The 9,064-nt window shown below is 34.6% G+C and overlaps 1 long non-coding RNA gene across 1 annotated transcript; it reads right to left on the bottom strand.

Annotated features, from left to right (window-relative positions):
• Window positions 1–318: 318 nt before the first annotated feature.
• Window positions 319–2,692, bottom strand: LOC128200756 (uncharacterized). The gene is made up of 2 exons (XR_008252861.1): window positions 1,396–2,692; window positions 319–1,113 (listed from the first exon to the last, which is right to left on the bottom strand). It is a non-coding gene; the product is annotated as an uncharacterized LOC128200756 (long non-coding RNA).
• Between the last annotated feature and the right edge of the window lie 6,372 nt (window positions 2,693–9,064).

Raw genomic sequence — 9,064 nt, 5'->3', positions numbered from 1 at the left:
TAGGACTTCCGACTATTAGATACAAATAGCCCTGGTTTACTACTACCGGGACTATTATATAAAAATGATATAATTACGAATTAACTCTCGCTATGAGTCGTATAATTAAAAATAAAATCAATTATAAAATATTACCTTTCTTATAACCTTTGTTTATGTCAAATATCAAGAGGCTAAGTTAAGCGGAAGCGTTCTCATCTTTATTATGTTGGCCTTGTCGAAAGGGAGTTTAACTTTTTATTAATTTAATTACCCAGTGAAGCTTATTTACGTTTATTAACTTAATTATTTAAATATTACTGAATAAAAGACCGTAGATCTTAAAATTTGGCATTAATTTTAGCCAGGTCCTTTTAATTCCAGACAACAAAAATTTATAGACAGTCTACAGAATGACCTTAAACAGTTCTAATTTAACTTACTGAGACACGGAACATTAACAAACTTGATATAATTATACGCATCACAGCAATTATGCTAGAAACAAGAAAAAAAAATAAAGCGCATGGAGACACGAGGCGTTAGCAGAATCCACACGCATGTGTGTTTTCTTCAATAAATTTTCCTCAACTTTTTATTAGCACCGATCAATCTAGAACCAGTCTACGTGCCTCGGTGCACGATACACGACTCGTCGACCCTCATTAAGTAACTGTTCGAGGTTTCTACACTGTAACAATTCCACCAGCTCATTCTACATTGCCAGTTGTCTGCGGTAATGTACCACAGCTATATATTTTTAGTAGGCGATGGTAATTAAAGCAATTTTATTTGATTCAGTACTCGTTAACAGATCTGAAAAAGTCGCAACAAACTTGCTCGCTACAAATGTTCATTCATTCAAATGTATTCAGTAATTATTTAAGATTGTAGCAACGATTACTGGTCAAGTCTTTAATTAACTAGATACAGCTTGTAAGGAAGCGTCAATGTAATTCGACTCGTGTTAGATTCCCGATGGTTCCTTGGTGAAGTCGTAGTGGTGCATTAGAGCAGATCCAAGATCACGCCATGTGACGTCACTCTGCGTTTGGTTTTTTTTTCATTGCAGCCGTGTAATTTGTGTGCAGTTATTGCAGGCGTTGCCACGCAGTCTTGGCATTAGATCACAACCTATAATTTAAATCACGCAGGCCATTTTAATTATATCTATCTGCATTCATTAGCAAGTTACTATTATCTACAGTATTTAGATTAATATGTATATTTTAAAGTAAGATTTTGTAATTGAATACATGATTGTAAAAACAGAAAGTAACTGAATAATCAATTCACAATAGATATTGTTGACGAAAGAAAACTGGGAAAACTTCAAACATAAGTTACATCCATCTGACGTCAATTCGATATATTGGAGTCCAATAGAATTTCATCAAAAATCACCCCAAAACATACCTTGTAAGCGCGGATGAAGCCGAGATAGAGCTCAGTCAAGGAGAAACTTCTGTAAATATAAGAACTGTATCTAATATCAAACAAAGAAGTGAATTATTCATGATAAAGTTTTTCGAGTTCTTCCTTTAACGTCGGTGTACTCTGCTTGGTTGTCTTAGCTGCTTCTTATGACTTCCTGGGAATAAAAAATAGTGGTGACACGTTAAAGACAGGTAATCGCGTATAAAATGGTTGACCATTTTTTATCCTCCATTCTTACTGCCATTTCATAAATATTACATCATTTTTAAGTAACTGTGCTAACCGCCAGCTCCGTGTGTCAGTTAGGTCAGGCCATTTTACTCATACACTGAAATAATTGCATCAGATTTATGACTATATCATTAACGATTGACAAGTAATTTATAGATTATTTTTCCTTAAGACAAATTGATAGGGATTATTCTTGTGACTACAATGGTTTTTTTCTGCATTATTATTATTTTTCCATCTACACCTATAACTACTATAGCAACTACCTACTACATTCTATATTTGTTACCTTATATTCTAGCTGCCTACTATGTTCGTAAATGAGTCATGTGACATTGTTTTATTTTATTTATGTTAGACCTTCATTCAACACATTAAAGCCCAGAGACTCCCATTTCCACCATGGTTATTGCTTGCATCATGAATACATTTTATACTTTTGTGGTTACAGAAAACTATTAAGTTATAAGTACATTACACACAAATACAAACCACCATAAATAAAGTCCCATTCACGAGTCCAAGAAAAGAAATGCTTAATATGAAAATATATATATTTAAACTTATTTCTCGGTTTGACCAATGGTTAACTGGTAGAGAACACTGTCCGGTGTTAAGTCCGCCAAATGGACATAGAATTTTACTGTGCATTAAAGTTTAAATAAATAAATAAGTATGGAATCCTGCATTAAACTATTAGGCCAGTGTTGCAATAGTATCCTCTAAAAATCGTGTTCAGAAGAAAATCGGGTTTCTTCTTGAGATAATTTGTACAGATTAATAGATACATCAGAGAGCATTGCATAGTTTGTTGTTCTTTCCAAAAGATTATAGTAGAAAACTTAACAGAATCATACACTACGATAAATATTTTACAAAGAGAAAGAAAGGATAGATTTATTGTTAAAAACTTTGTCTTTCAGGTAACACTTGGGTTTAAAATTCAACTAGTCATTTGCTATATCAGTGACCTAAACCTTGTTTCTCCTTTACCACTAAATCAGATAAGCAATTAGTCGTGCACCGAAGTGGTCACAATAAAAAAAAAAAAGAAAACAAATTTAAACACAAAAAGTAATTACTAGAAAGATTTTCTGTCAAAGGTCTTTCTGTGTCTAAACGAATGCAGTCAGTCCACTCATATAAAAGTGACTAGGTAGTTTTTTTTCCGTCTAGCCCGCTAACTTACTAGGTCATATTGTCTAGATCTTGCGATTGTCTAGAGTAAATATTTGCTGAACAATCTAAACATTTTGCATATGCATTTCTTTGTCCTAGTTTTATTTGTTTTGTGATTTGTAGCGATTAGTAATGTTTGTTTGAGTTAATGCACAATAGCGATGGAATAAGGGATCTAATATAACAACAATATGTGATATATACCCATATACTTGTATATTGTATTGCGAAAATAAGGAAATTGAAAATTTATTGTACAGTGGAGAAGTTCACGGAAAGATAAATGTCGTATTGTCCAAATGTTATGCAACTTTAAGACTTCAGTTTTTTTTAATGGGTGATATTGTAATAGTAACCCCGCCTGCGCTATCGGTATACCCTGGCAGGGCAACAGTGAAGGATGATAGGTGGCCATGAAAGCAGGTCAGTTTGGCCATCGTGATGAATTCCACTAGAATTAATCATGATGGTTTCCAGGGGGAACTACGTGGAGGTTGACCTAATAGCGTCTATTGCTAGCAATAGAGCTGTCAAACTTCATTGCTAACAATCCTTTTCCCCCACGGAAAGAAAGGGGTAACCCATTTTATGCCGGGATCACACGGCGTATATCTATCTGTATTTAATACTATATTATACGGTACGTCTACAAGATTGCAAATTACCATGTAGTCTAAGTAGCAACCCAGTGTATTTAATTCTGCCTACATATCAGTAATACGATCAACAAGTATCACATTTGTATTGTGGTGTCGTAGCGTCCAACAGACGGAACGACGCCAGTCTGATTGCTATATAAGGATCTTACGTAAGTTTCAGACAATGCACCTATCAATATATTAAAGTGTTTTCTATCACGTTTGTCTTCTAACGCGTGCGTCGTAAGATCTAATTTCCTTTGTTTTTCAGTGGCACTGATAACTAACGACCTCGAGCTGTCCTTAGGACATCAATTGTTTTGTTTTTCTTTCATTGACTTTATCAGGTATGTTATGTGGTGTTATGGGTGTCATATTAGACGATTCCTGCATTTCAATGGCAAACGTTAACGGATCTAGATTATTTATAGTGTTAGTAAATTAAGTTTTCATTCTTTGAACAACTTCAAATGATAAGAAGGTTCCCAATTCGTATTTTATGGGATTTTTTAAATAATTCTAAAAAGTTATATATATAATTTATTTTAGAAACATTAGGATTTACTTCTGTGTTGATCCTATATAAATTTTGTTACATTTCTGCCCACCCTAATTGGAGATAGGCGTGTCAGATGAGTACGTATTTAGGTCGCCCATTGTTTTCTCACTGTGATCATTTCTTTAATTGTTTGTATCTATAATAAGTTCACCATTGTAATCTTTTGGAGGAAACAATAAAGAGTGTCTATCTATCTATGTATTTGTAGACATCGTTGTTTTGAAATTAACATAAATGTATCTAGAAACAGTTGTATAAATTTTTGTCACGTTCGAAGTTGCTGTTCTTTTGCAGGAAAAAATCTTTAGATCTACATGTATGTACTGGTATATTACATAACACTTCTATACAGTCTTAACAACGTATCCACTAATTTACAACAGACTTTAATGATTTTAGTTTTTCAAACAATCAAATTTATCTCTGTATTAGTCTCATACTAGTTTTGCTACGGTTCTTGCCGCTATTTTTTTTTGTGGCACAATGACTTCTCTTGATGATTGAATTTGTCAGTGTTTTCTCCACCGACTTCAAACTTAAGAAGGTTATCAATTCCGTTATATATTTTTATGTTTGTTATCTTATAACTCTCTCAGTTGTTAACTAATTTGGAAAATTCTTTTTTTTTTCGCAAAGGATATACTTTCAGACTGGTCCCATAGAAATTATATCAAAATTGGTGTAGTGGCTTAGTTTTTAAATCAATTTTTTTTTTTTGTAGAGCATAAATAATTTTTATTGTGTAATTTTAAAATGTATCATTGTATGAAATTATGAATTCTAAATCGAAAAAGAAATGTGACGAGGATAAATGACATTCATTTGTCTTACTCTGAGTAATAACTTTCGTTAATAATAATCTGTTTGTAAACATTAAATACATGATAAATACAAATAGGTACAATAAAGGAGAGGTAGCTAATCCCATTATAATCTGTATACCTAAACATGACAAATTTTTTGAAGATAACAAGATAGAGCATGTAGAAAAACAAAAAATATTGACAATTACGAAGTTGAAAACAAATTTGTAATAGATTATAATATTATATTGAGCAATGAAAACGTTTTTAAATGAACACCCAACATTAATTTTAATTTGGATTGGGCTTTTCAATAGTTTGGCTAAGACTGTCCAAAACACGTCAAAAATGGTTGCAATTTTATAGATAATGGCAAACAAAAGTCTACTTTTCACTTTACTTTTACTAACATTAGTCATAACAGCTGGATTTACCAGAGGGAGACTTTGTACAAAAGTCGATTGCTTGGGTACCTCTGTCCTCAAGCAGTTGTGTTTGCATGGCTGTGTTTCGGTTTGAAGGGTGGAATATGGCGTGAATTTACAGGGTACAGAGGAATAACATCTGAGTCCTCAGAAATGGCAACGCATGGAGGGGTATCATCGGTGAAACAGTATACTCTGTTATGTCCATGGTACTGCTCATGTCTATAGGCGACGATTACCACTTTCCATCAGATGGGCCGTCGGCTGTTTGCCATTCTAAGTTGTATAAAAACATTTTATAATATTAATTCTAATAATTCATGTTTATGGTATAAAAATAAACCGTAATATTTTAGAACAAAACATATATTTTGTTTAGTCCTCAATAATTTGTATAGGAAACTTATATGGAAAATCCCATACTGCGTCCAATAATATAGTTTTTTCGTCGACAAATAAGTCAGTCAGTCACCTTTTGTGTTTTATTAAGTAGATCCTCGCTTGTCAAACCCTGACAGTGAAGCAATCAATATGTCTTGTTTACAGATTACATTTGTCAAATGCAATTTATTGTTTCCCCCAAATCCATGGATTACAGTGACCAAATCCCAACAAACAGAGTAATCTCCGCCGAGTGTTTACAGCGAGTGTACGTGATGGGACGTGACGAACACACAGAAAGAAAATAAAGGGAGCTAAAAAGGAAACAGACATACTTATAATTGAGTTTTAGTAACTTTCTAAATTGTACCCGAATATAACAGAAGAAAATTTTACTCACAGGAAAAAACAACGTCAGTCGTAATAAATAAATATTAATGTTTACCAGTAATCTAAATGACGAGATGTTTAGTAGACACATTAGATTCAGTGTGTTTACAGGTAGATTTTATACTTTAAACAATAGCGATATTCATGGTGACAGAATTTAGAGTTAGACAAAGACGGGAGTAAACCTAATTGATTATAAAAAAGATTGGTCGAAATCGATTTAAAATTAATGAAAATATCATTTAAAATTTTTATAAAATCGAAAATATATAACCAGATTGATTATCCCGATACACGTTTAGAAGTTCCTGAAACTGGTACCGGTTTTGTGCAATAGAGAACAACTGTCTTACCTGTTTCTAGCAAGAAAGAGTCTTAAATTGCTTTTTTATTAAGACGTGACATGACATATTGTCTGATGGCTGAATCTATTGTTGTCAATTATATAGATATAGCTTAATGTCTTTTTAATACAAGAAAGATATCTGGTGATATGTCAACAATCTATTCTATCTTCTGGTCATCATAAGAAGTCACTAAAAGTAATGTAGCACAATCTACTATCCAATAAAATCCAGAAATTAAAATCTAAGAAAGAAACTAAACAAACCAAAAGCCCAAACTAATGTAGTAATAGGCTAGTTAGTATCTACTTCTAATGAGAAACCACCTTACAATGGTAATTAGGTTAGGAACGACAATTAGGTTTTAGGGATAGTTGAAAAAAGTTCTTTCATCTATCCAGAAGAACACATGGTTACGAAGTTTAAATTACGTCAGCATCTTACGAAACTCAATGCTACAAGACTTGGTCCTCTGGTTTGATAGATCACAAAGCAATTACCAGCTGCAAAATAGGTTTGCGGGCACCATACCGTTGTATCCGTCCTGTGCAAATATTGTGCGGGCAATATTTGTCGCCGCGTCGCGTCTGCTCACCACCCGACCCCTTATCGAAAGTGATAAATTAATTGATGTCATTTAACACGACGTCTTGTAGTCGTGATAACCCGAGTCTACCTCTGACCTCGATTGTAGAAACGTCATCAGGTTTTAATAGATATCCGTCTGTAAGTGTATTCATGCAGGAGAAATCGAAAGTGCCTCTAAAAGTATTTACGTTTAGTGAGCTTGTTTCATCAAGTATAACGACTGTTTGATATTTAAGGCAAAATTTATAAGAACATGGTTTATAAAATCAACATGAAAGTTTATCAGGATTATATTATCTGTTAACTGTCTACTGCTGAGCATAAGCCTTCTCCAGAAGAGAGTTTTGGCAGTAGTTGCCACGCTTGGCAACCCACCTGGTTGGCAACCGCAGTTAGGCTGTGGTGATGTTTTAGGAGGGACCATTAAATTCATTCATAGACTACTGCCGTTATGGTGAATGTAATATTCGACATGGTCATATTTCGCCAAATGTATTTTAATCCAAAAACATTAAGTACGTAACAGGCGCGAACCTATAGCCGTCTCTCGGCTACAAGAAACAACCATAAGAATAATTATGTAAATATTTCTTTACACAATGTATAAAATTAATTTTATTTGTAACCTAATGAATAAATGAATTTAATCAAATACATAATTTCCCAAGAGAACAAACCAGAGATATTTACTTAATTTCTATTAATGTGAATAACAAATTAGATTACGCATCGTTTATTAAAAGTTGCTCTTGCCGTATTTTCTTTATCCGGATTGGTCCGAACTAATGGGATGGAAATATAAGAAGTGACGGATTTCCTTGTTTTTACATTAAAACATTCGGAATTTCATTTGTGAGTGATTGATCAATCGCGTATTGAGATCTACTGTGTGTGCATCACTGACTGTGTTTGTTACTATATTAATATTAACGAAAAGTAAAAATGAAATATAAGGGAATTTAGTTATTTATTTCAGTGCGTGCGTGCGTGCGTGCGTGCGTGCGTGCGTGCGTGCGTGCGTGCGTGCGTGCGTGCGTGCGTGCGTGCGTGCGTGAGTGCGTGCGTGCGTGCGTGAGTGCGTGCGTGCGTGCGTGCGTGCGTGCGTGCGTGCGTGCGTGCGTGTGTGTGTGTGTGTGTGTGCGCGCCTGCGCGTGCGTGCGTGCGTGCATGCGTGCGTGCGTGTAAACGTGTGTGTGAGTGTGCATGCGTGGTCACGAAGACATTCAAGTTAAGTTTCACATAAATTTAGAAAAACCAACATGCCTACCAAAATGGATGTACATACATTTGCATCTTAATATACGAGTATGTACATAAATAACTCGCATAAATAATTATCAAGACTTATTTGTACACAATAACTGACTAGAGTAATAAAATATGATTGCTTGTTATTTTTCTCGATATAGTCACGATAAAGGTGTAATGTACAAAATAGTGTATCAGATAAAGCAATGTAGTTGACACATTGCGTCATGTTAAGAAGAAAAAACCAACAGTCTAATCTACAGTACAAATATAAACTAATCACGTACACATTATTTTAATTAGCTGTTATAGTTAACCTTCACGTTGACTGAACGAAGTTTGTTAGTTTTCAATCTTTATTATTATTTTTTTTACAACACAGGGGGGCAAACGAGCATGCGGCTCACCCTATGGCAAGTGACTACCGCCGCCCATGATCACTCGCAACACCAACGGCATTGCAGGTGTGCTGCCGGCCTTTTGAAAAGGAATATACTCTTTTCTTGAAGGTTATGTTGTCGTATCGGTTCGGAAATACTGCTGCTGGAAGTTGATTCCAAAGAGTGGTTGTGTGTGGAAGATAGTGCCTTGAACAATGTACGGTGGCATACCGCCACTCGTCCAGATTGATTTTTTTTTTTTTTTTTTTTTTTTTTTTTTTTTTTTTTTTTTTTTTATGGAACATAGAATGGCAAACAAGCTGACGGCCCACCTGATGGAAAGTGGTAACCGTCGCCTATAGACATGAGCAGTACCATGGACATAACAGAGTATACTGTTTCGCCCATGATACCCCCCATGCGTTGCCATTCCTGAGGACTCAGGTGTTATTCCTCTGTACCCAGTAAATTCACGCCATATC

The sequence above is a fragment of the Galleria mellonella genome, unplaced genomic scaffold (genome assembly GCF_026898425.1).
Source record: "Galleria mellonella isolate WM207_F2 unplaced genomic scaffold, CSIRO_AGI_GalMel_v1 utg266, whole genome shotgun sequence".
In the NCBI taxonomy this organism is placed as follows: Eukaryota; Metazoa; Arthropoda; class Insecta; order Lepidoptera; family Pyralidae; genus Galleria; species Galleria mellonella.
Note: the sequence above shows the minus strand (reverse complement) of the source record. Positions and strands in the feature narration are given on the sequence as shown.